This window comes from Orcinus orca, chromosome 14 (assembly GCF_937001465.1).
Source record: "Orcinus orca chromosome 14, mOrcOrc1.1, whole genome shotgun sequence".
In the NCBI taxonomy this organism is placed as follows: Eukaryota; Metazoa; Chordata; class Mammalia; order Artiodactyla; family Delphinidae; genus Orcinus; species Orcinus orca.
The window spans coordinates 8,539,899-8,567,781 of NC_064572.1; the positions used below are offsets into that span (position 1 = coordinate 8,539,899).

The 27,883-nt window shown below is 47.1% G+C and overlaps 1 long non-coding RNA gene across 2 annotated transcripts; it reads left to right on the plus strand.

Moving 5' to 3' along the window:
- Positions 1-6: 6 nt before the first annotated feature.
- Positions 7-13,380, plus strand: LOC117197328 (uncharacterized). 2 transcript variants are annotated; one of them, XR_007471279.1, is made up of 3 exons: positions 7-1,029; positions 2,591-2,682; positions 9,219-13,380. It is a non-coding gene; the product is annotated as an uncharacterized LOC117197328 (long non-coding RNA). The 2 variants fall into 2 exon arrangements; XR_004477896.2 differs by lacking the exon at positions 9,219-13,380 and adding an exon at positions 3,827-6,813.
- Positions 13,381-27,883: the final 14,503 nt, after the last annotated feature.

A 27,883-nucleotide genomic window follows, 5' to 3' on the forward strand; every position in this document is an offset into this window, starting at 1 on the left:
GCCCTTCCGCGGCCCGGAGCCCGGCGCCCAAGGCCCCAGCGACCCCGCCTCCCGCCCAGTCCCTGAAGCCGCGCCCCCCGCGCCCGCCCAACGCCGGGGACCCCGCCCTCCGCGCCACCGCCCCCGAGGGTCCCGCCCCCTGTGCCCCTCTGCTTCCGGGAACCTTGCGCTCCTCGCCCCTCTACCCCCGGGAGCCCCGCCCTCAGCGCAGCTCCCAGAGCCACCGTCTCGCGCCTCCTTGCGTCCTCCGGATCCGCTCTCTCAGGGCTTACAGCGGGGCCCCCGCTTTTCGGGGCTCCCCTCGGCCAGCGCCGGAGGTGGCTGGCGCATCCCCAGGTCCGCGCCTGGCAGCCTGACGGGACTGTTGGGGGTGACCGCCATAGCGCCACGTGGTCACTTGTTTGACAAAGGAAACTTTTTTCTCCTTACGAAGTGCGGCATTTCTGGTCCGAGCCACCGGCCGCCTTATGCCTATTGTATTCCCTTTCCCTGCCGAGCCATCTTTTTCGCTTTCTTTGAGCTGTCCCAAACCTGGGCCAGGGTCCTGGCGCGGTGAGCTGATGGAAGGGGGTCGGGGGTTCAGGGCAGCGAGGGCGCCGAAGGTACGAGCTGGGGAGACTGGACTGGTGTCGGGAGTGGCGAAAGAAAATCAGTTTCCCTGCCTCCTAAAGAGAGGAGTAAAATGAAGTGCCGGGTAGCTCACAGTGCCTTTCCCTAAAAGGGAGTGTGGAACTGCCGGCAGGCATCTGGGGCCGGCGGGCTGGTGCACCTGCACTTCGCTGTGCTTTTGCAGGTGAAGACGTATTCCCCGAGCCGGCCGCGGGGCCTTTGCTTTCTCTTGGAATCTCACGAAAATCACGAGAACTCTAGGCGGCTTGAGGTTTGCAAACCAACTGAAGAGCGGCAGAAAGTTTTCATAGGCAGGTCAGCCGGGCCATTTTGAAGTGTGCCCCAGAGCACAACGATTAAAATTATACAGAGCCCTCATCTGCTTTACTTTCTGGCTGATTTGACTGTAACAGGTCTCAGGTGAGAATTAAATGTCCACATTTAAAACAAAAAACTGCATTTCAGCTGTTACTTAGGGTCATTGCCTCTGAAGTAACACTTGGCTAATTCTGAAACTTGTATAGTGTTATAAACCAGCATTGCCTCAAATAATAACAATAAAGCACTTGGATAATTCTGAACACAGTCAGAAATAACTCACAGGGTTCTGTTTTAAATGTGAGATGGCCTTATCTTCTGGCGCAGAATTCCTTAGAAAATATTTTTAGAATGCCATGAATGTGACAAGCTCTGCAATAAAACATATTGCTCTCAACAGTGTTATCAGCATACCATATTGAAAAGCAGTGGGAAAAGCCACGAAGTAATAGCCTGGATTGCACAGTATTTGAACGTCTATAGAGGCCAGGAGGTTGAGTTTTTTGGTACTATTCTATCTCTAGATAAGTCTATTTTATATAGGCTCAATACACCAACCTGAATCCTACTTTCTCACCTCTAAGACTTGTTTAATAAGGTGGGTGATGTTTAAAGATGTATTCTTGAAATTTAATTAACATCTTTAAGGTTGCTTTGAAAGTCACATAGAAAGGGTTCTGTGCTGTTAGAAACTTGGTTGCATGTGGTTTTCACAGCAATTGCAACAATAAATGTTGATTGCAGAAAAGCACAACCCGATTAAGTGTTTCAGATTGAATATAATTTATTACTAGAGAAGCCATAATATAAATATAGTATGAAATAAATCAGGGACATCAGCCAAAGTATGTAAAATCCATGATCTTGGTGATAAGGGGTAACTAAAAGAAAATTTCTTCCAAATTAAAAGAAGACACTCAGGAGAATTAAATGGCTCTGACAGATGACTTTGCTGAAATTAGGAGATAAATGGGCAGATAGATAGATAGTGAATAGATAGTGAATCTATCTATCTGCCCATTTATCTCCTAATTTCAGCAAAGTCATCTGTCAGAGACATTTAATTCTCCCGAGCGTCTTCTCAGGAGAATAAAGATAGCCCAACCCCAAATATGTAGTAAGGTGAAATAGTGGGATGATTCGAGCGCTAAGCATCTTCTTAGGCAAGAGTTTGGATAGAGGCAGGCTGCCGTGTCCTTTGTGGATTTGGTTTAGCCAGTGGGCTCTTCACAAAATGAAGAGACAAGCATGTGGTCACTGACCCTCTGAAATGCTTTAAAACCTTGCACTGTTCCAAAGAGCATTCCTTTATTCATCAACATTTTATTGAGGCATTTGGTGTTTGTTCCTAGAAGGCTTTTCTTAAGAACTAGGGAGACACAGCAAAGAGTGCTTTAACTAAAGTTTAAACTGTCTCGGTGTCTTGAACTGTGGAGCTCTTTCTTGGCCCGTGTCATTTCAGCTGTTTTTCTCAGAAGAGTTCTTGAGTCCCCACCAGAATGTAAACTCCACAGTAGGGAGATCCTTATCTGTCTTGTTTACTCTTGGGAACAAGCATGTGCCTGATTCAGAGTTAAGGGTTCAGTGACTATTTGCTGAATGAATTATGAATGAAGAAAGGAACGAATGTTGCATAGTTTACATTATTATCCCATCTTTACAGATGAAGATACTGAGCCATGAAAGGAAAAAAATTCACCTGAGATCATCCCCCGTCGCCCCTCATGTGATGGAACGGAGAGTCACAAAACAGAGGTGCCTTTGCCTTTTGTTAAATCTCTAACATTAGATTAATGTGTCTAAGGTTAATTACTGGATTATTAATAATAAACTGGGTTTATGGCTACAGTTTATTAAAGCTTCCAAATTACTCATTAGTAAAAGACAGCACTCATTTTTTCAGTATAATAACTGAATACCCGAGACAATCATGAACATTTCCATTATACGCCTGACGTCTCAGCTAACAGTTGCTGGCCTGGAACTCCCCTCCCCAGGTCAGCACCTTTCTTAAACCTATTGACAGAGACGCAAACAGCAAGGCCATCCCCAGGGTTGGAGGCTGCCCTGCAGGCACCTCTGGGAGACCTGGGGGCTGCCAAGATTCAGTGGCTTTGGGGAAAAGCCCAGAGGCAATGAAGTCGGGTGCACCTGAAGTGGGGTGCCGTGGTCAGGCACCTGGCCACCACAGAGGTGCTCAAAACCTGTTGAAGCCTCAATCCCTTCACTTTTTTTTTTTTTTTTTTCTTTTGCGGTACGCGGGCCTCTCACTCTCCTGGCCTCTCCCATTGTGGAGCACAGGCTCCGGACGCGCAGGCTCAGCGGCCATGGCTTACGGGCCGAGCCGCTCCACAGCATGTGGGATCCTCCCGGACCGGGGCACGAACCTGTGTCCCTGCATCGGCAGGTGGACTCCCAACCACGGTGCCACCAGGGAAGCCCAATCCCTTCATTTTTGATACAGAGACAACGATACCAGCCTTCAAGGGTAGCACGTCAAATGAGAGGGGTGGGTGACACGTGCGAAAGGCCCTCCCTCAGCCAGTTAGTACAAATGTCTGTTGAATGAATTTGTTGTCCCAAACAAACCATTTGTGAGCCCACTCCCCCCATGAAGACACTGCCAGCTCATGGGAAACCACAGGGCACGCATTCTAGCCCTGCTTCTAAAAGCCAAGTGACCAGCTATGACATTTTACAAGCCGGTTATTGACGCTCGTGGTGAAATTCCACGCACTGTGGCAAACATGACAGTTTTGGGAAGGGAATCTGTTGGTGACATAGCAGGCAGTCGGCTGGTAGATAAAGCCAGCCTTCCTTACTGACGCTTTCAGCTTGGATGCAGGCAGGCTCCCTGAGGAGGATGATTCATTCCTGCATCTGGTTCTGGTTATTCCAGATGCTGCCCTGAAAGAGGACTGTTCTCTGTTCTTCACTCCCACACCCAGAAAGAACAAGAGATGGAAGAGAGTCGGCCTGGTGTATTTAGAAGACCGACTTCCCTGTGTGATTGGAGGGCAGTGTTCTTGACCAAGACAAAAAAGAGATGCAGCAAGAAAGAAAAGACAAGGAGCTGATTTTACAAATCTACTACGGGCAGGGAATGTGCTTTGAATATGTTGAAGGTTTGGGTTATTTTTGCCATTGTAGGGAGAGTTTTCACTGACACAACCACGGTCTGTCACCACGTCCGGGCAGGTGTGAGGCACTCCCTGTGCCAACAGGAGCAGAATCACCTCTGGGTAAGGCTGCATAATCCACGTGAGGCTCAAAACTGGGTCCTTCCCTGTCAACACCATACTTTACATAGCAAAGACAACCGGCTTGACTGCTCTGCGAAAAATGCTGAAAGACCTCTTGAAAACAACAAGACCCTCCCTGTCCAAAATTTTCCATTTAGAAAAGGCTCTGCAATTTTTAGTCCTTCGTAAGAATATAAATAAGTCCAGAAGCAATTGTTCACTTTTTCCCCTTCACCTGAAATTCCCACCCCACTGTCGCCAACTATAGAAATTCCATCCTTAAGACCTAGCCCAAATGAAGTCCCCATGACCACCCACACCGAAGTGAAGGTAGGTAGGCACAAAAGAGACAGTTTGTCTCCTTTATAATCTGATCTCAGGTAGACCTTTTTATTTTAATATTTATTTATTTATTTTTGGCTACGTCAGGTCTTAGTTGTGACGCGAGGGCTTCTCTCTAGTTGCGGCGTGCGGGCTCCAGAGCACACGGGCTCAGTAGTTGCGGCACGCAGACTTAGTTGTCCCTTAGTATGTGGGATCTTAGTTCCCCAACCAGAGATCAAACCCACGTCCCCCGCATTGGGAGGCGGATTCTTAACCACGGGACCACCAGGGAAGTCCCCCTCAGATAGACTTTTGTGTCCTGGGAAGAACAATGCCAACATTTTTGGCATTGTATATGTGTGTTATGGACTGTAGGTCAAATTCACATGTTGAAGCCCTAATTCCCAATGGAATGGTATTTGGAGGTGGGGTCTTTGGGGGCTGATTAGGTCCTGAGGGTGGAGCCCTCGTGATGGGATAGTACCCTGATAAGAGGGTACAAGAGAGCTTGCCTCTCTCACTGTTCCCCACCGTGTGAGGACACCAAGAGGCCATCTGCAAAGCAGGAAGCAGGCAGACCCGGGTCTGCTGGCGCCTAGATCGTGGGCCCCCGTTTCCAGAACTATGAGAAATAAGTATTTGTTGTTTGTATCCTTCTAGCGGCCTGAACCCAGACAATGTGGAAATGGCTTCAAATTCATATAAAATCTTTGGCTTACTGAGAATGTATAGATGTAGTTAGAGAGAGGATGAAGGAGATAAAAAATGGCTGATGGAGAGGAGAGACAAAAGTATGTGGCAATGGGGACTTCCCTGGCAGTCCGTGGGTAAGACTCCACACTCCCAGTGCAGGGGGCCCGGGTTTGATCCCTGGTCGGGGAACTAGATCCCCCATGCATGCCGCAACTAAGAGTCTGCATGCTGCAACTAAGAAGTCCACATGCCGCAACTAAGACCCGGTGCAGCCAAAATAAATAATAAATAAATAAATAAATAAGTTTTTTTAAAGTATGTGGCAATGATTTACTGATTGAGAAGTAAAGGGAATTCCTCTCTCTCTGTTCCTCTAAACAATCTGCGCTCAACTTGTACACGCTCCCAGATGCGGAATGTGTTTTTCTTCCTTCTGTGTTTCTCTTCATGTCAGCTGCCCTGACATTTGTCAAATGGGCTCCTGGCTCTTGGCTTGTGGATGTCTCCACTTTGAGCTCTGTAGATGGTTGTCCAGCCTCCCTGGGGGAGTTCAGGAGAAGCCCCTGGAGCTCGCTGCTCCACAGGAGACACTAGGCAGCTTGCTCCTTACCTCTTTCATCGTTAGCCAGAGCTCAGGCACTCGCTTAAAACTTTATGAAGTTCAAAAGACTGACTTTCGGGGACCATAGTATTTTCACTCTATGGTCCCTTTTTGGATTTGATCTATGTCCTTGAATCTTTTTAACTTGAAATATTATCAAAATACCAAGATGCTTTGGAGAATGAAAATGACTATGGAAAAATGAAAACGGTTGTCTGTTAAGTTTCTGTGATTGTATTTTAATTTTTGTGAAGATGTTGTTTAAACATTTGATACATTAAAATTGTCAAGTACTGTGAGTCACAGAGAGTGAGATGCTACTGAACACTGAAAATACGAAATATATGTGCTGTTGTCAGTGAACCTGACCCCGTCTAACCTGCAAGACAGGAAGTAAAGGAGAGCAGCTCCCGCCTTTGAGTAAATGACAGTCACTGGCCAGTGCCCAAGGGGAGCCCTTAATAAGTACTTGTCAAACGGATGAGAGGTGGGTGGAGGAGGGAATCTCACCAACAACTTGGCCCCCATCATGTTGTGATACAGCTCACAACTTCATCCCAGAGGTCGACTCAAAAAACAAGTTGTATCACATTCGTAATGGTCTTCGAAGTATCTCTTCATCCTTTCCCCAATGTCCCCACCATACTCCAGGTCCCGTCATCCGTCCTGGCGTGGCCGGCCTTCCCAACTCCAAGCCACTCCCTCCAAGTTGCCTCTGCCAGCCTCCTCTTTCACAGCGCCTCCAGTTGGGTGTCTCCCATTTTTTTTTTTATTGTGATATAGTTGCTTTACACTGTTATGTCAGTTTCTGCTGTACAGCGAAGTGAATCAGCTGTACGGATGCATACATCCCCTCCTTCTTATACCTCCCTCCCATCCCCCATCCCACCCATCTGGGTCATCACAGAGCACCGAGCTGATCTCCCTGAGCTATACAGCAGGTTCCCACTAGCTATCTGTTTTACACATGGTGGTGTATATAAGTCAAACCTAATCTCCCGAGTCATCCCACTCACCCCTTCCCCCCAACCCTGTGTCCATACGCCCCTTCTCTACGTCTGCGTCTCTGTTCCTGTCCTGTAAATCTCTACCATTTTTCTAGATTCCACATAAATGCGTTAATTTACGGTATTTGTTTTTCTCTTTCTCACTTAGTTCACTGTGTATGACGAACTCTAGGTCCATCCACGTCTCTACAAATGACCCAATTTCATTCTTTTTGCTACCACTTTAGGCCCAAACTCTCTCTGGCGATCACCTTCATCCTTGTTCCTAGCTCTGTGCCCAGCCGTCCATTTGGTTAGGAAGTCTTTCTTCCTCACGACCACCTGTCCAAATTCTACCTATTCTTGAAAGTTTGGTTTAAATGCCATGTCACTGACCCTTACTGCATCCCCTCTCGCTGTAGTGTGGTAACCGTAGCATCCATGCCCACCGACACACCATGGGCATTGACCTGAGTGGCTCCGCGGAGCCCACCGTGGTTACACAGGTGGCTGCATGCCCGCCTACGGGCGAGCCATCCGCTGGGAGCTTCCCTGTCCGCCTCCACACAGCCGCCCCCAGCCCCGCCCCTCTCCCTGCTGGTCCAGCGCCTATAGGCTGTCACCCTTCAGTGACCTCCCTCAGTCCCTAGAACTGTTAGGCTAAAACCCCAGAAATATGGAGAGTTCTGATTAAGCTGTTTTTTTTTTTTTCCTGCTTTTTAATTTTTATTTATTTTATTTTATTTTATTTTGCAGTACGCGGGCGTCTCACTGTTGTGGCCTCTCCCGTTGCGGAGCACAGGCTCTGGACGCGCAGGCTCAGCGGCCGTGGCCCACGGGCCCAGCCGCTCCGCGGCATGTGGGATCCTCCCGGACCGGGGCACGAACCTGCGTCCCCTACATCGGCAAGCGGACTCTCAACCACTGCGCCACCAGGGAAGCCCCTGATTAAGCTGTTTTGAAAACATCATACAACAGAGGCCAGAGAGAGGTCGAGAAAACTACATTGCAGAAATATTAGTTATGTTTTATATCAATAACCGAGAGCTAGATGGAACCCACTATTGCACAATCTCTGCACTCTCCTCTAAACCAGGGTCAGAAACACAAAAGCCAAGCTTGCTGTGTGTCATATGTTTGGGGGCAAAGTCAAGGAATTTTCTGAAGCTGAGCTCATCTGTTTAATAGACACTTTCATCTAAGAAGCTCTGCGTGCTGTAAGCGCGTTAGCACCTAGGTCCCGATAACACCCCTATTAAGAAAAAGACAAACAAAAGAAAACACACCAAGCTCATAAGTATACAGAACAGATTGGTGGCTGCCAGAGGCGGGGGTGAGGGGAGGGCAAAGAGGGTGAGGAGGGGCAAGAGGAACAAACTTCCGGGCTTCCCCGGTGGCGCAGCGGTTGAGAGTCCGCCTGCCGATGCGGGGGACGCGGGTTCGTGCCCCGGTCCGGGAGGATCCCACATGCCGCGGAGCGGCTGGGCCCGTGGGCCATGGCCGCTGAGCCTGCGCGTCCAGAGCCCGTGCTCCGCAACGGGAGAGGCCACAACAGTGAGAGGCCGGCATACTGCAAAAAAAAAAAAAAAAAAAAAGGTGCAAACTTCCAGTTACAAGATAAACAAGTCCTGGGCATTCCATGTACAGCCCAGCGACTCTGTTTAATAATACTGCATTGCATATTTCAAAGTTGCAAAGAGATGAAATCTTAAAAGTCCCCATCACAAGAAAAAAGTTTTTATAACTATATAATGATGGCAGATGGTAACTAGTCTTATCGTGGCGATCATTTCGCAATGTATAGAGATATTGAATCATTATATTGTACACCTGGAACTAATATGTATACCTTCATACAAAAATTTTTAATAAAAAATTTTAAACAGAGGGAAGTTACATTGCCTTCCCCCAATGGTGGGGAAACTAGTAAAGACAGAGAAAAGTGATTTACTTGCACTCAGGGAACACAGCGGCGGAGACGGTGTCTCACCCTGGCGTGCCTCACGGCCTGTTCCTTGATGTTCATTTGTTCTTTCATCCACTGTGCGCCAGACACAGGGCTAGTCACGGGAAGCAAGCGTGAGCAAGGGCCTGCCCTCAGCCAGCTTATCATCTAATAGGTGTGGACAAGGTAACCAGGGTGGGTCTAAGGGAGCAGTCTCCACTGGGTCCTCACCATGCCTGGCATTCCCCCTCACAGCACCTCATGAAGGAAAGATTTACCAGCCAGGACACGGAAGCCCAGAGGCTGCCCGCCGGCACGTGCAGAGCAGGAACCCGACATGCTGCTGTTTCCCCGGTGCCCATTCACCCTGCAGCCAATGTCCCCCCACTCACAGCACCCGCCTCCCATGGGCAGCCCAGCCCTGGCCTGGGCCACGGTGCCTGCTTTTTCTCAAGTGTCCTTTGGATGCCACTTGAGTCTCTGCATGCTTGTTCATCCAGGAGGACAGGCGAATGGTCCCAGAGACCTGAAGACAGACTTCATGGCCTTGGAGGAGACCACAGGACGGTCTCCAAACTCCCACCCAAAGAATAAGGCAGCTTCGCAGGGTCACACAGCACCAGGGGCCTCTTCAACATCCCCTGCAGGTCCACTAGTCTCCACCCTGGCCCGCTCGCACCGGGCGTCCACTGCATCACTCACCCCCCCCGGCCGCGCCAGCCTGCCACCTCCATCACGGTGCTGTCGGCCCCTCTCATTCTTGTAGCCTGAGCTCCATATGTGAAGTGTTTGCCTCCTGACATTCAAAGCTAAGCTTCTGAAACTCACAAAAAAACCAAAAATCCCTCTTTCTCCTACATACACATGGAGCCTGGTACATAGAGGTCAGAAACATCTTGGATGTCAACTTTCCTGCTTTTTCTGGGTTGAGGAAGACGATTGGCCCTTCATTCTGCTGGGCGCTTTTGCATCTTCTCTCCCATGGGGGCCAATGTTCCCCAGCCGGAAGACTGTGTCTCCCCCGGTGGAGGAGATCACGGGCTGCGAAGAGAAAGCATGTCTCATAGGGGCAGAAGGTGTGAGATGTGGAGCAGGGCAGCCCGCATCCTGGTGCTGTCACCACTGTCGGTGCAGTGTGACGGGGACAGATTTCCACATACATGAAGTACTGCGAAGAGCGCCTGGCACAGATTAAGCTCTCAAAGCTATCAGGATCTCAGAATTAAATTCCTTCACCAGAGCAGAGTGGGATATGGCTGGACGGCACGCGTTCGTAAGGAACGTGGTGTGCAGAGACCTCCACCCTTGAGGACCAGAGAGGAAGATCTGGGAGCTGCCAGATTTCGGAGCAGACATGAATGGGCTGCGAAGGTAGAGGAAGAAGCAGGAAGAGATTGGGATCACGGGGGGAAGGGTGGGAGGGAAGGGAGGGTGACTGTGGGAGGGTGGAAACCAGGCCAAGGAGGAGGGCTGCCATTGTGGGGAGGGAGTGGGGAGCAGAGCCTCGGTGCCTGGAGGAGCTAGATTTGGGAAGGAAACATGGAGTGCAGAAGCCTCAGTGGTCCAAGGGGGACCCCGGCTTGCCCCGGAAAAGCCACTACTGCCAGGATTCCCATGGTCTCAGAACCATAGGCAAGGGAGATAGCACCCAGATGGGTTTTTAGATAGTGCGGCCTCTTACCATGGAGCCTCTCCCGTCTTCAGCCAGACCAGGAACGTCCTTACTTAGGCCAGGAGGCTGAGAAACGAGGAAGCCCTCTGTGGCTTAGCTGGCAGCACCTCTGAGGCCAGGGAGCTGGGCCCGGGGAGACAGATGAGAGTGATGGCCGTGGCAGCCTGATGTGGAGAGGGGTGTGGGGTGCACAGGGTTATTCTAGGACGGCTGGGTGTCTGCACCTTGCGAGGGACCAAAGCTGCCCCTCCATCTCCAGGGATGAAGATTCTATGTTGGCCAAACTTCAGTCAGACTCCTGAACCTTCTCCTAGGCCCATCTGCGGACCTCTTTGTAAGATCCAGTTTCAGCAAGAACCTTGCTAAGTCAGTTTAACCAGAAGCCCACCCTCCATATCTGATATGGTTCCTCACCACTCCCTCCCCACATCCTCCAGAGGACCTTTGGCCATGATAATAATTTTCCACGCGTGGGTAATTGTCCATCCACTGGTCCCCACACTGGTCCTTGGCTATCAACTCCCACTTACCCATGTTGTACTCGGAATTGAGCCCTGTTATATACTGAGGTGTCTTTTGCCCTATTGCAATAGTCCCGAATAAAATTTGTTTTTATCCCTTTAACTGGTGTCCAGCTCTGGTTTTTCTTTGACACTGGCTGGGTTCTCACCCTCTGCCCAAGATCCTTCTCTGCTTCCCCCAAAACACTGGGGCTGCTGTGCTGTCTCCGTGGTCCCTTCATCACTCAGATGTGGGGGGGACACTTCCTAGCTGTTTCATCTCTTAGAAGTAGACTGAATTCCTCTCTATTTCCTTATTTATTTCGTTCTTTTTTCTCACCACTTTCAGATTCTTGTCATCTTCCCCTGCCCTCTGGCCCTATAAGACAAGCCCCTCCGAACACACCTGGCTGTTGTACTCTGTCCCCTCATCGCCAAGCCTCAGGGTCCCCCCTGCTGAACGAGACAGCCAGGCCTGGTGGCTCTGGGACCTGGTGGGAAACTCTTCTCTCAGGCTTCCACTGCCGTGCTGCCGTCCTGGATTTGTTTCTGCATTTCTCACCATTCCTTCTCTGTTTTCCTGTTCTTCTGCAAGGCCCAAGCCCTGGCATCATCTTCCCTGCCTGAGGATTACCTATAGCACTGACTGCCTCTCCCCCAAATGCGTTCCTTAGGATTCCAAGGAATAGTGAGTGAATGCTACCCCTCAGCAGCTGAAACTCTGCATTTCCACCCTGCTTCCAGGGCTGAGACTGAGGACCTGTGGACCACATTTTGAGTAGCAAAGGTCTAAAAAGCAAAATGCCGTGCAGAAATTTAAATTCCCTACCTAATGACGTAATGAGCATTAGGCTTTCCTTGCAGCATAAGAGGATCTAGAAGAGGGGTGACGGATGAGCCGGGAAGGTATGGGGAAGAGACGGTGAGAACAGCCACACAGCATCCCAACCATGATGTGAAGACGTTTGTGCTGTGCGGTCGAGTGGCCGAGCCCCCGCTGCTTCTCCTCGCTCTGACTCAGGAGAATGTGATGAATGCACAGTCAGCCACCCTGACATGCATGGACCACGGCAAGGGGGCAGGCAGAGGGTCATATGCCCTGTGTCTCAACAGCTAAAAGTTATAAATCAGAGTAACAAACTATTTAAAAAGTATATGCTATAGCCTTCTAACTTGAAAACTGTACCTTCGTAAAGACCTGGAAGACCATGTTTGAATGTACACGTTTTAGAATCCTTGGAGCTCCACGTGAATCGGTGGCACAGGGTGGCACCCAGGTACCGCCTTGGCCCTCCCAGCTCTGACTGGCACGGCTACGGGCTGCGAGTGCAGGCACGTGGACACCTTGACCCATCCATCTGAGCTACGTCAGCAAAATACTATCATATCTCTGCTTAATTCCTACCTATTGAATTATCGGTGCTTAGCAAAAAAGAAAAAAAGAAAAAAAATTAACGGAGGGGGCAGTGTGGGTGAGGTTCCGTGCCACCCTTTCCATAAGCACGTGCCTGGAGTGTGTGCAAGAGAGGAAGATGCAAATCTGCTGTGTTCTCTGTTAGTCTTGAAGGGTAGCAGAACCTGCCACCCTAAAACATGCTAGTTTGTTCTAAGGATTATTTTGAGCTGAAGGCAATTGGAAGAAGAAGATACCAGAAAAGCTCCCTGCTCTCCTCCTATCTGCCTAAAAGCAGGATGAAAATTTGCAAAGCTGTCCCCCGCCACCTCCCTACCAGAAAAGACAAAGGCTAATTCCCCTAGACAACTTTAGACCCTTATCCAGGGAGAAAGCTTGGACTCAGATCTGCAATAACAAGCCTCACTCGTGTTTACGATGCTTTTCCAGGTAACCTCCCAAAACTCTTCTACCCCACACCTTTCTTTCCTTTGTCTTTAGCTCAAGATGTTATTTAAGCTGGAGTTCTAAGCCACCTTGGAGAGTTTCTCATTTTTCCCTGGGTTTCTCCAAGGTATACCTGAGGTATACATGTTAATAAACTTCTGTGTGCTTTTCTCTTGTTAATCTGCGTTTTGTTGCAGGGGTCTTAGCCAAGAGCTCAGAAGGGTAGAGGGAAAATTCTTTTCCCTCTTCCACAGTTTCAATTCTTTCTTGTTTGTCTTTCATAGAAGAAGTGTTTAAAAGTACATCCTCCCCCCCCAAATGGCTGCTAAATGCAAAAAAACTACCTTATGTAGTGCTGGACATAAGAAAGTGCAATCTATCCCCATGCTGGAAGAAAAAAATATTGTGTTTTCATGTTGTGGTTGGACTTCTGGAGAGATGGTTTGTCGGACTTCAATATGGCATTCAAGGGTAATTTGGACTCTGCTCAATATTTACCTTATACATGGTTCTCTATAATCAGAACGGTGTTTTAGAAATTATAGCAGAATAAGATGACCCAGGAGAACAGGGGCTGTTGTTCCTATAAGAGCATGGAGGTCTCAAATAGGACCGGGAGGCATAGATGTCAGAAATCAGTCAGACTTGGTAAAGCCCATCTTTTCTTATTTTTAAAAAATATTTATTTATGTATTTATTTATTTATTTTGGCTGCGCTGGGTCTTAGTTGCAGCACACGGGATCTTCGTTGTGGCATGCGGACTTCTTAGTTGCAGTGTGTGGACTCTTAGCTGTGGCATGCGGACTTCTTAGTTGCAGTGTGTGGACTCTTAGCTGTAGCACGTGGACTTATTAGTTGTGGCATGCATGTGGGATCTAGTTCCCCGACCAGGGATGGAACCCGGGCCCCCTGCACTGGGAGCGCAGTCTTACCCACTGGACCGCCAGGGAAGTCCCAAGCCCATCTTTCTGAACAAATCTAATCAAGTCATTGCCATGTTTTAACATCTCCCTCAGAGAACGAAGTCCACAGTTCTTAGTACAAGTGCAAGATCTCTTAGTACAAGTACAAGTGTAGGCTCCACACTACCTTTCCAGCCCCATCTACAAAGCCATCTCAAGGTGCCGGGCACTTTCACATCTGTGATTATTTTCTCCCCATTTTGCCGCTTCTAGGAAGGTTCTTCTATCCAACCTGGCATACTCTTATTCACCTCCAAGACCCAACACACTCATCACCTCCTCTGAGTAGCCATCTCCCAGCTATCTACTTAGGCAGAAATAAATCGGTCCTTTTGGTTTTCCCACAGCACTTTGTTCTTCCACAGTCACCATCGTTTTGTATTATTTATCTTCCTTCTGAATCAAGCCCGAGATCAAGCAATCCGGGCGAGGGAAGCAAGAAAAGACACCCAACAAGAAAGCAGTTGGAAAAGAGCAAAAGCCAGGGTAATGCTAGGGCCCTGGACAAAGTAAGACAAGGGTATCAAATCAGAGGCTAAGGTAGAAACGAGAGACCATCTGCAGGTGAGGCCGGAGCACAGAGCACGGTCCAGACTGGTACGTCTGGGCGGAGTGACAGCACCTGATTTACAGTGATGGCAGCTGGTAGGAAATGCTTCTCGGAGCCCTCCCTGATCTCCCAGGAGCTCTGCACTCGTGGTGTTGGGGAACAGAATGAGGACAGACACACTTGTCTCTCCTGAGATTTCATAACACACTTTTCTAACTCATTTTGACGCCTTTCCCAGCTTTTCCAGATTTGATCATATCACCAAGTTTCCTGGTAAAACCTCTTTCAAAACCCCCTATAGGATGCTCCCCTCAGTGGTTTTATTGTCTTTTTGAAGCTTTAAATGCTGGTTAAGTAATGCGAGAAGTGTCCACCTAGATTGATCGCACCATAGCTGCTTAAACAACTGAGAAATTGTTTCTCGCGCCTCAATTCTCTCACTTCACTGTAAAGAAAGAAAAACCAATGGTTTATATAGGGCAATGTGATTGTCATTTTCCCACTGAATATGTTTCTCTCTCTGACTTGTCCACCTTTTCCTACTGCTGTCCTATTGTCCTCTACTATTCCTAATAGTAGAGTTATTGTTATTCCTAATTTGCATGCAGTATTTAAATTATACATTAAAAAAAGACACGGCTTTTTAAGATATTTAAAAATCTGATTTCTAAAACAATGTGACTTCAGGCCAGGAACTTTTTCAAACTCTTGACTTTAAAAGAAGCATTTAAATAGAACATCGCAAGTTTTTTTTTTTTTTAAACTTTTTGGCCACACCCCACGGCATGTGGGATCTTAATTCCCCTGACCAGGGATTGAACCAGCACCCCCTGCATGGGAAGCACAGAGGATCTTTACTGGATATAGTTCTTGCTAGGAATCAAGTGCACTGTTTAACATTAAGTGCTACCAAAGGGAAAGGAGCAAGTTTATCTGTTTGCAAGGTATCAACAGAGCCTTAACTTGCATTTACAGGGATGTATGCTATAATCATAGTGGACGTGCGTACGTACAGGACCCAGAGTACAAGTGAAATTTACCTTGTGAGAGGCTGAAGCTGGGGTAATTTTCCTGACTAATGTGAAACAGAGAACTGTTCCTATAAATTGCAGTAATCGAAGCCCATTTGCAAAGAGGTAGAAGACTTGGGGGCCCGTTGCTGTCATCTAAGCTCATTTTAGCAGCTAAAGGTTAACTCACCATTTCCTGGGGAGGGGTCTCTCCAGAGGAGGACTGAAGCCCAGTAAAGGTGAGGCAGCGTTTGGTGGCCATGTCTACGGTATGGCCCACAGATGTCATTACCCTGGTGTTCATGAGTCCTCATACTCAAACCTTCCATGACTCGCTCTTTTATTAACTTGCCACCTCTTGCTTCTTGTGATTTCTTTCTTTTCTCTTTGTTGCAGCGTGCGGGCTTAGTTGCTCTGCGGCATGTGGGATCTTAGTTCCCCGACCAGGGATTGAACCCACATCCCCTGCATCGGCAGGCGGATTCTTAACCACTGGACCACCAGGGAAGTCCCACTTCTTGTGTCTTCTAACCGTCTGTTGGTTTAGTAGCGGGACACTGACTTCACACCAAGGCGTAGTAGAGAAAGGTGAGGGAAAGAGCCTCATGTGCCTCGTGAGGGTCTGGCTGGACCACACAGCTCAGCCTGCTTTCCTGAGTTCCTTTTAAAAAGGAGAAATTCCCCTGCATCTCTTAGGCCCTCGGGTATCCGCCCACTGACACCTGGCAAGAGCCACGCCCCCTGCGTTTTACAAACAGGGAACCTCGCAATTGCCCAAAGTTAGCAAGTTGGGGGATGCCTTTTCCCCAACCCTCAAAACTAGCTTATTAATAATGTCCCAACACCAAACTAATGAAAGTAAAGTGAAACCTGAAGCGTCAGTCGGGCGAGGACGGAATCACTTGTCTGCGCAGAGAGAAGAACCGCCCTTTGCTCCACCGAGACCTCGCTGGACCTCACCCCCAAGCCCTTTTCAATTTTGCGTTGCAGATGTCAGTGTCCCAGGCCACCTCTCACTCCTCTGTCGCAGCCCTTCTCTCACTTAGCCGTCATTACTGATTTTCTCCAGAGACACCTGCTGAAGATGGTAAAGACGTAGGCTCTGGGTCACATGGCCAAGGCTCAGATCCCAGCTCCGCCATCTGCTGGCTGTGTGGTCTGAAGTGACTCTTTTTCTCCTCTTCCATTTTTACATAGGTGCTACCTTATTTCCGCTTCTACGTGTCTCACAGGAGGACTAAATGAGACAAGTGAGTGCTTAGCACGGTGCCTGGCAAATAGTAAATGCTCAGCAGCTCTCAGCTGTGACTATTATGATTGCTTGTCTCTTTCTGTAACTCAACTATGAGCGGGCAGCGATTATGTCTTTTTCGTTTCTGTTCCCCAGCGCTTAATTAGCTCAGTGCCTAGCACTTATGATGCGTTCTCAGTAAACATCTACTGGTTGGATGGACAGGGTGAATGAAAGAATATATGAACTGGAGACAGACAGTTCAGTGTAAGCAGTGTCCTGTGTCCCATGTTGTTCTTTTCTCTTGTATTGGAAAGACACATGTAACGCTGAGAACCAATGTAGGGACAGTTTCCTCTGCATCCCTGTTAGGTGGACACTGTGTCCCTTGTCTACTGTGTCATGGTCTGAGAACTATCTTTTCACCATAGTCACCAACGTTTTTCCCCAGACAAAAGCTACCTACCTACACTTACGACCAAGAAGGTAGACTAGGTAAGAGCGATGGGTTTAGCTATCTCAACAAAAGCTCGGTTCTACAGAATCTGTTTTCTCATGATGCAAATTGCTGCAGATATAGCCACAAGCAAAAAGAAATAGCAGAGGGGCTTCCCTGATGGTGCAGTGGTTAAGAATCTGCCTGCCAATGCAGGGAACATGGGTGCAAGCCCTGGTCCGGGAGGATCCCACATGCCATGGAGCAACTAAGCCCATGTGCCACAACTACTGAGCCTGAGCTCTAGAGCCCGCGAGCCACAACTGCTGAGCCCGTGTGCCAGAACTACTGAAGCCCGCGCGCCTAGAGCCTGTGTTCTGCAAAAAGAGAAGCCACCGCAATAAGCCTGTGCACTGCAATGAAGAGTAGCCCCCGCGAGCCACAACTAGAGAAAGCCTGCGTGCAGCAACGAAGACCCAATGCAGCCAAAAATAAATAAAATAAAATAAATTAATTAATTTAAAAAAAGAGAAATAGCAGAGAAACATATATGTGTAACAAAATACAAAGAGATACATGGACCATATGATCTCACAATTCAGGGTCACAGTTACCTCTTAGGGATGACAAGGGCTGCTGATGAGAATGGGGGGAGAGTACATGGAGGGCTCCAACTGTTTTCTTAAGCCAGGTGGTGAGTGCCTAGGTGTTTGTGTATCATTTTTTATACTCCTTGTGTTTATTGTTTAATAAGTTGAAAGTAATAGCCAAAGATCATGAAGACAGTTCAAAAAGGAAATACAAATGGCCAATAAACACAAGAAAAGCTGTTAAAGTTGGGGGCCGGAGAGGGAGAGAGAGATTGAGACAGAGACAGAGACAGAGGGAGTGAAGGAGGGAGAGAGGGGAGTGGGGAGAGAGATCAAGAAAGAAAGCCTAGCTGGATAGAGCAGAGAAGGCTCTACCAAGAGAAGGAAAGAAGCAGCTATGTAACGAGGGGGTAAAGGAGGATAGGCAGTGAGACGCACTCACACACTCTGCCTCCTACTCTTTTTTAAAAATTATTTATTTATTTATTTGGCTGTGTCGGGTCTTAGTTGCAGCACGCAGACTCAGTAGTTGCAGGGTGTGGGCTCAGTAGTTGCGGCACGCCAGCTTAGTTGAACCGCGGCATGTGCAATCTTAGTGCACCGAGCAGGGATCGAACCCGTGTCCCCTGCATTGGAAGGTGGATTCTTAACCACTGGACCACCAGGGAATTCTCATCCAACTCTTGACATTAGGACAGAGTGAGGGATTTGAAAGGCTTTCCTGAGAGTGAGTCTGAGGAGGCAGAAAAAACCCAAAGTTTAGACTATGAAATTATTATGGCCCTTATGCCCAACACAGGGTGGTTTAAGGACAGTGAGAGCCAGAACTGGACTGGTCTACAAAGCGGTACAAACTACAACAGTGGTTGCTTTCTCCCACGTCTGCCACGAAGGATTCAAAATGCAGAGGCCTTGGGTAGAGGTTTTATCGGTATAAAAGTCTTCGTGGTTACACCAAATGCATATAAAAAGGAGAAACTGTTTTAAAGTAGCTCTGACTTTTCTGAAAGAATCTTCTCCAATTAGTTAATTAGAGATCATTTGATTTAAGAATCTGTAGTTGGCTGACTATACAACAAGCAAAAGTGTTAGGGCCAGAAGAAACACTGCGGACTGTTGAGGTTCACACTTTCATTTGCCATATAAATTAAGGCTGGAAGGATTAAGTGATTTGCTCGGTGGAAGGCGGCAGGGAACCCGGTCTCCTGACTGGATGCTGTGCACAGCTCATGTGGCTGCCTTGTTTCTAGAGCAACCTCGGGGGGGTCCCGACTGTGAAATCTCACAGGGACGTCGGGACATTCTGGTGTCCTCACACATGGCACAGCACATCCCGGTCTGCTCCTCTAACTGCAGGAACTGAGACACCCAGTGCAGGACTGACCCTGGATGAGGTGGCCCAAATTCACTGTCAGAAAGGCATCCTGATGTGGCTCTCTTGTCAACAGTCATCTGTGTGATGATGAACTTCTCAACTTTGGATTATGCAACCGATAAAAAGAAGAGGCACAAGCCAATATGCCAGAGTCAGCAATTTTGAGGTTCATGTCACCTGGTCCATCCAGTTTCCTCAGCAGAGTTTCTTCCCTGCTCTGTTCACACCAGATTTCGTAGGCTGTATTATACCGACCTAATTTGTGTTCTCTCTCCTAGTAGGGCCATGGGCTCCTTCGGGACAGGGTTTCTTACTCAACTCCAACTCCACTCTCTAGGACACTGCTTGGCCTCTAGTGTTGCTGGGACCCAATGATGGCCAAAGGTGTCTGGGAGGAAGGCGCCATGTGGACCAATCAGGAATATAAGTTAACGTTCATGCTCGCCGAACAAAAGGTCACTTATAATCAGAGGCGCTGTATGAACGCGCATCTAAACCAGAATACCTCTGAATGAAAAGGGGCACTATTAATAATTACAGTGGGACAACAGGCATAGATCAAGACTGTTCTGAGCAATCTGGGCTGTATGGCCACCCATCTTGTGACTTAGGTTTGGGAAGTTTCTCCTCTGGAAATCATGCTCAGTTAGAAAAGATACATTATTCTAAATACAGGTAAATGTATGACTTGAAACCGCTAAGAAGAACGGTCTGCTGAACAAAATAAAACAACTACATTCTATCAAAGCATATTGGACAAGGTGGGGACTGTCAGCCCAGCAATGTCCATCCCCTTTTCGTTGTCATTACAGGGTCATCACAGGACTCTACCCTATGGCCACAGTTGATGGTTCTTCTGCCATCAATGGTCACCTGACCTCAGCTGGCCCATCAGAGTCCTTTCCCTAAGACCATCCTGGAACTAGGACTGAGGCTGATGGCCTGTCTTTGGGTCCTGGACCAAAGCCTAGTGCTTGTGGTAGCCCTGAGCCTACCACATGGGGACCGAGGGTCTGCAGACAGCAACAGGAGCAGAGACGGGACCGCCACCTTCCAGCCCGGCCCTAATATTCTGAGGGCCTGAAGCAAGACTAGAGACGGAAGCCCACATTTCATATGCCTAAATATTTGGAGGTTGTAAACCCATTGTCAAATAGAATATGTTATGTCCTCCTATCTTGGTACATTTCATAATAACAACCGAAAAGGAAAAATATGTGTAATGGTACAGGTTTTATATGTTCCAAGTTTGGCAAAATACCAGACACCGGAGGTTTTTTTAAGTTATAATTTTTTTTTTAATTTTATTTATTTCTGACTGCATTGGGTCTTTGTTGATGTGCATGGGCTTTCCCTAGTTGCAGCGAGCAGGGGCTGCTCTTCGTTGTGGTGCACGCGCTTCTCATGGCAGTGGCTTCTCTTGTTGCAGAGCACGGGCTCTAGGCACACGGGCTTCAGTAGCTGTGGCGCATAGGCTTAGTTCCTCCGTGGCATGTGGGATCTTCCCAGACCAGGGATTGAACCTGTGTCCCGTGCATTGGCAGGCAGATTCTTAACCACTGTACCACCAGGGAAGTCCCAGACAACTGAGTTTAATCATTATTACACATGGGTGGGTGTTAAAAAAATTTTAGGAGAAATGTAGCAGTGTGTAATCTCAATACTTTCTGGTTTCATCCTGTGCCACCAGAGTATTGGGAAGCTTGGGACTGCTCAGGCTGAACCAGTCTGTGTTTCACCAGGTGGGCTGGGACTGGGCTACCACGCAAGTGCATCACCAATATTAGGGTATAGTTTAGTTGATCCAAAGGTGGAGAGGAAGGAGATATAGAAAGGGAGAGAAGAGAGGTTAAGAACATAGGGATAGGTGAAGACTATTTTAATGAAGGTGTTCCTGATACTGAATACATTGCAGAAGTCAAGACTTTAATAGTCAATAAAGGCACTTAAGATGCAAATTTTCATAGACCAAAGAGTTTTAAAATCACAAACAGACATATAATACCAATTATATAATGATAGAATTTTTTTAAAAAAATTGGAGGCATAAAGTCTGGAATAAGCTTGAGATATTATACAGTTTTTCTCATTGGATTAATCCTAATAAGAAATTGCTTATTGAGAGGACCTGAAATGAAAGAATTCACAAATTAAGTATAGCCACTAGGAGATCAGAGTGGGATCAAGAGGAATTCAGGGATCACTGACACTGGAGGATGTGGCTGTTGACTTCACCCGGGAAGAGTGGGAGCTCCTGACCCCTGCTCAGAAGGACCTGTGCCGAGACATGATGCTGGAGAACCACCTGTGTCAGTGGGGTATCAAGTTAGCAAACCTGGAACAAAGAGAACCTCCACAGACCTTAGAAGATTAAGTTCATAGCCACCCCCTTCCAGAAATTGAGAAAGTGGATGATCATGTGCAGCCACGCTGGCAAAACCAAAATATGCTGAAGAGGATGGAACAGTGTTATGAACAGAATGCATTTGCGAATATTATTTGTCAGAGCAAAAATTGTTTTCCTTTAAGGCCAAATCATGATGTATTTGATTTACAGAGGAAAACTTTGAAATCATTTTCAGATGTAATCAACCAGAGTAGAAGCTGTGATTTAAAAGGAGCCTGCTGAGTTTAAAGGAGATGGGATATCTTTTCTCCATGCTAATCATGAGCAAACTTATACTGAAATTAAACATCAGCAAATACACAAAATAGAGAATGCCCACGAATGTACTGAATGTGGGAAAGCCTTCCTCAAGAAGTCTTGGCTCAACGAACATAAGAGAATTCATACAGGAAAGAAACCCCATGGATGCAGTGTGTGTGGGAAAACTTTCTCCAACAAGTTCAAGCTCATTGAACATCAGCGAACTCACAAAGGAGAGAAACCCTATGTGTGCAGTGAGTGTGGAAAAGCCTTCCTCAGGAAATTTTAGCTTACTGAACATCAGAAGACTCATATGGGAAATAAACCCCATGCATGCAGTATATGTGGGAAAGCATTCTACAGAAAGTTCAAGCTAACTGAACACTTGAGAACTCGTACAGAAGTGAACCCCTATGAATGTACTGAATGTGGCAAAGCCTTCTGCAAGAAGGCAGAGCTCATTATACATCAGAGAAATGAAAGAGGAGAAAAACCCCATGTATGCAATGAGTGTGGGAAAGGTTTCTCCAGAAAATCACAGTTCATTTTGCATCAGAAAGTTCATACAGGAGAGAAATCTCATATATGTAGTGAATGTGGAAAAAGTTTCATACAGAAGGGCAGTCTTATTATACACTAACAAACTCACACTGGATAGAAACACTGTGGATGCACTGAATGTGATAAAGCCTTCAGCCAGAAGGCATGCCTCATAGCGCATCAGTGATTTCATACAGGAAAGACTCCCTGTGTATATGTACTGACTGTGGAAAATCTTGTTCACAGAAATCAGGACTCATTAAACATCAGAGAGTTCACACAGGAGAGAAACCCTATGGATACAGTGACTGTGGAAAAGCTTTCACTACAAATACAATGCTCGTTGTCCATCAAAGAACTCACAGGGGAGAGAGGCCCTATGGATGCAACGAGTGTGGGAGAGCCTTCACTACAAAGACAATGCTCGTTGTCCATCAAAGAACTCACAGGGGAGAGAGGCCCTATGGATGCAACGAGTGTGGGAGAGCCTTCACTACAAAGACAATGCTCATCCAAAGAACTCACAGGGGAGAGAGGCCCTATGGATGCAACGAGTGTGGGAGAGCCTTCACTACAAAGACAATGCTCATCCAAAGAACTCACACGGGAGAGAGGCTCTATGGATGCAACGAGTGTGGGAAAGCTTTCTCCCACATGCCATGCCTGGTTAAACACAAGAGGACACACACAAGAGAGAAAGAAGTAGATTCAGTGAAGGTGGAATATCCTTCCATAAAGGGTCACAGCTTATTAGATACTAGTGAACTCCTGCAAGGGAAAAGCCCTGTTAATATGGTAACTGTGCAGATGCCTTCTGCGAACCCTCACTCATCATTACACATCAGTGGGCTCCTCACAGATAGGAATGTAGTCCTTATGGAACAGTCAGATGCCAGAGCTGCACCCTCAGGACATAACAGAAAGTTTGTGCAGGAGAGGAAGCGCATGAATGCGCTGAATGTGGTTATGCCTGCAGTGGCCAATTACATCTTATTTTATGGCACAAAAAACACATAGGGAAAACCTGGTACATTCTATGTGGAAAAGCCTTGAGCAGTAATGTATAGCTGATTCTATGGTTATGTATAATCAGAGAGCCTATGAATGCAGAGGTTAGGAAAGCTGTGTTTTGGAAGATAGACCCTATCATCAGTGATCACCATAGGTCATCAGTGAGCTTATACTGGGTAAAAATATAAGAGTGGGAATTCCCTTCCCTCAATACATGTCATTACATACTGGAGAGAAACTGCTGGAAAGCAGTGAATGGGGCAGGGTTTGCAGTGGTACATTCTGCCTCATCCATTAGCTGATGAAATCATATACAAATAAAACATTGTGAGCACACTAAAAAAAAAAGAAAGGAAGGAAGTCAATTATTGCTGACACAAAACTAAAAGGGCAGGTAGTGTATTGAATGACAACTAGATTTTGTAATGAAGTGAAAAAAAGAAAACAGGTATAAGAAAGCATGGACCCACACTGATAGGATTGTCCTTGATGGAGATTAAAAGATCAAATGGTAAAGCTTTATTAAACAAACATAGTCACAGCTAGGGAAGAGTTAGGTTAGGGGTTTTTGGTTGACTTAGGTCAGTAGTGTGATTAACTGTCTCACAGAATTACTGCAGTCTTTGTTATATTTATATAAAATTTATGACATATATTTACCATGCATATATACATATATAAATTCCTGGGCTTCAGGTAATGTTCTGTTTCGTCACGTAGATGCTGTTTATAAAGATGTGTTGGGTTTGTGACAATTCATCGATGTGAACACATATGTGCATTTTTCGTATTATGTTGTACTTCAACAAAAAGATTTTTCAAAAGAAAAAGATAGCTCCTTTACACACTGCGCTGGCCAGACCATAGCTGGACTGTTATTTTTATAAATGTTTCATTTTAAGAAGTAAGAAGAGGAGGTATAAGTTTAAAGAGGAAGGGAGAAGAGTAATATAAGGGACGATTTAGCCTGAAGAGGAGAAGGCCCATGGGGTGGAGTGGTCAGAGGCATTGTGCAGTAGAATCAGCGATGGTGCCCTTTATAGCCCTGTCAGCCCTCACTGTGTAACTTGGGAAACTCACCTCTTCATGTCCCAGTTTGTTCCGTTACAAATTGCAAGAGCTCAACCAGATAATCTGGGAACCCTTTACATTCTAAACTGCTGGACGCATTGAAAGGCATGTCCCTTAAAACGGGAAGCGTGTATTTCAAGTTTTCTTTTTCTTTTCTTTTTTTTTTTTGGCTGTGTTGCGTCTTTGTTGCTGCGCGGGGGCTTTCTCTAGTTGCAGCGAGCGGGGTTTACTCTTTGTTGTGGTGCTTGCGCTTCTCATTCCGGTGGCTTCTCTTGTTGCAGAGCACGGGCTCTAGGCATACGGGCTTCAGTAGTTGTGGCGCATGGCCTCAGTAGTTGTGGCGCACAGGCTTAGTTGCTCTGCGGCAGGTGGGATCTTCCCGGACCAGAGATCGAACCTGTGTCCCCTGCACTGGCAGGCAGATTCTTAACCACTGTGCCACCAGGGAAGCCCTGAAGTGTGTATTTTAATGGTTTGTTGGTTCCCCCCTTGTACTATTCTTCTGTATTGCATATATTTGTATGCATTACTTTAAACCTTTGTGAAATGGGATGGATAGTTAACATACACATATTTACCTGAAGCAGAAGATGCTATATTCACCTCAGGAGTGACTTTTACACAACAATGGTATCTTAGGACTTAATTTGCATGTAAAAATTGTTCTAGACCTACTAAACTTACTAACTGAAAGATTCATTGATTCAGAATCTATTTTTGGTCAGAGATGTATTATTTTAAATTCTGATCCTAGCAAGTGACAATTGTTAGTCTTAGTTGAGATTATAAGCCTTAACAAATTTGTTCATTCTTAGGCAATCTCCAGAGTTGCATTAAATTACAAGCCAACCTATATGGTCCCCAATGGATGACCGCTGGGAGATCCTCTAAAAACATGGTGGCATTTCTACCTGGTATATGGCGGGAAGCAGTCAGTGCACTTTACAGCTTTTTTCCTCCCTCCCTCCGTCCCTTCCTTCCTTCCTTCCTTCCTTCCTTCCTTCCTTCCTTCCTTTGTCCACCCAGGTCAAATCCCAGGGGGCATTCATCCCTGGGCCTGCTGTGCTCAAGGCAGTTTTATTTTATTTTTCAATGAAACATGGTAATTTTCACATTTTATTTCCTTTTAATACTTTTTTTAAATTGAAGTAGAGTTGATTTACAATGTTTCAGGTGTACAGCAAAGTGATTCAGCTACACACACACACACATATGTCCTTTTTCAGATTCTTTTCGATTATAGGTTATTACAAGATATTGAATATAGTTCTCTGTGCTATACAGTAGGTCTTTGTTGTTTATCAATTTTATATATAGTAGTGTGTATCTGTTAATCCCAAATTCCTAATTTGTCCCTCCCTCCACTTTCCCCTGTGGTAACCATAAATTTGTTTTCTATGTCTGTGATTCTCTTTTTATTTTGTAAATAAGTTCATTTGTGTCATATTTTAGATTCCATATATGTGATCCTATGATATTTGTCTTTCTCTGTCTAAGTATTTTACTTAGTATGATCATCTCTAGGTCCATCTGTGGTGCTGCAAATGGCATTATTTCATTCTTTTTTATGGCTGAGTAATATTCCATTGTATATATGTGCCACATCTTCTTTATCCATTCATCTGTCGACGGACATTTAGGTTGCTTCCATGTCTTGGCTATTGTAACTAGTGCTGCTATGAACACTGGGGTGCATGTATCTTTTTGAATTAGAGTTTCTGTCTTTTCCAGATATACGCCCAGGAGTGGGATTGATGTATCATATTGTAACTCTATTTTTCTTTATCTGATTGACTTAGTAAGCGGACATGTATTCAGGGGTTAAGGCCAAGGGTACCGGAGTCCATCCCCACTGCCCCGCCCCCCCAAGTAAGTGCTTGCTTACTCAGTGGCAAGCACTCAGGCAAAATTCAAGAGCTGTGATGGGCAAGTCACTCCCCCATCTGAGCCATCGAAGTAGAGATAACACTGGTGCTTACTTGGAAATATGCCAGCCATAGTAAGTGCTCAAGATGTGTTAGCTCCAGAGGGCCCTCCCCCGGGGAAGATGGCAGCCAGCCCCATGGAGAAGTCCCCAGCCCAGCACAGGCCCCGAGAGCAGAGGAGCGACAGCCGATGGGGCAGCCTCCAGCGTGGGTGGACGGTTCAGCCCCGTCCTGCTCGCGCAGCACGGTGTCCAGTGGATGCCGAGGGGAAGGGGAGGTGAAGAGGCCACGCATGCACCGGTGGGCCAGCGATGGCCGGATACAGTGGCCGCACAGACGCAGCCGCTGCCAGTGAGCAAGGGGCACACGCTCCACCCAGTGGGGTCCACTGGGCAGCTGAGCCGCCCCACTCTGGGTCAGACCGTCCTGTCCTGTTTGACGGGGAGCTTCAAAAAGGCAGCTCTTTTCTTTTCTTTTCAAATATTTATTTTGGCCATGCTGGGTCTTAGTTGTGGCATACAGAATCTTTAGTTGCAGCATGTGGGATCTTTGGTTGCAGTATGCGGACTTCTTAGTTGCGGCATGCGTGCGGGATCTTAGTTCCCCGACCAGGGATCGAACCCGGGCCCCCTGCATTGGGAGCTCAGAGTCTTACCCACTGGACCACCAGGAAAGTCCCCCAATAAAGCAGCTTGAAACTGGAAATGTCCGAATCACCGTGATTCGGTGATTGGGTTACATTTTCCAGTACTGGTAGAAACTGGAGCTTGTGAACTGAGTTGTATTCAATTAGAGAGAAATACCAGTTTCATATACGTTTGCATACGCAACTTTCGTGGACTACCAGTTACAATACTGGTAAAGTTGAGGCTTGCAACCTGGAGAACTAAAGTGATTTTATATTTGTGGGAACGTAGCTTGAAGAACAGAAGGGCCACCATAATTCTAATCGCAGCTGTTATTCAAGAAGATACTTGGTTCTATGCGGTTTCATAAAGGGGAGGGAAAAAAACCTCCCAAGGCAGCGAGGCAGGTTTTCATATCCTAGCTTGATGCTTCTCACGTATGGTTCCTGGACCACCTGTGTGTGAATCTCCTCGGGGAGGACGCAGACCCCAGGCCTATCCGCAGATCCCCGAGTCAGTAATCAGTGGAGATTTTTCAAGCTGGTGGTGGTGATTTCCTTTCTCTCTCCCCTCTCCCATTCATCTCCCTGCGCTACAACTAAACTCTGTGATTTTTAAACCCCAAACCCCTCAAAACCTGTAGTCTTGCTTAAAACCACAGGGACTCCCACTCTAATTATCGTCTGATGCACAAGCATCAGTGGAGGGGCGGTCTGTTTTCAGGGTAGCAGCACCGTCCAGCACAACTTTCTGTGACGATGGAAATGTTCCCGTCTCTGTCCCGTCCAATAGGGCAGCCACCAGTCACCAGCGGCTCCTGGGCACTCGGAATGGGGCAAGTGTGACTGAGGAACAAGTGTGTACTTTCATCTTATTTAATTGCTTTAAATTTAAATAGCTTGGGCGTGACAGTGATGATGGCTGGACAAGAGCATATCTGGGACATTTTGGAGTCGACTGGACGGGTCAGGGCAGGCTTGGGGAGGCCCCTGGGGCTCTGGCCGGAGCTGCTGGGTGGGAGGGGGTCACTTAGGGAATAGGGAAGGGTGGGGGAAGGAAGTGACGTTGGGGTGAGGAGTCACCGGCTCCAAGACAGACATCTTGAGAATGTTCGTGAACATACAGCCAACTCCTGCTGGTCTGGGACACACAGGTTTCTCCAGGTGACTTTGCTGATC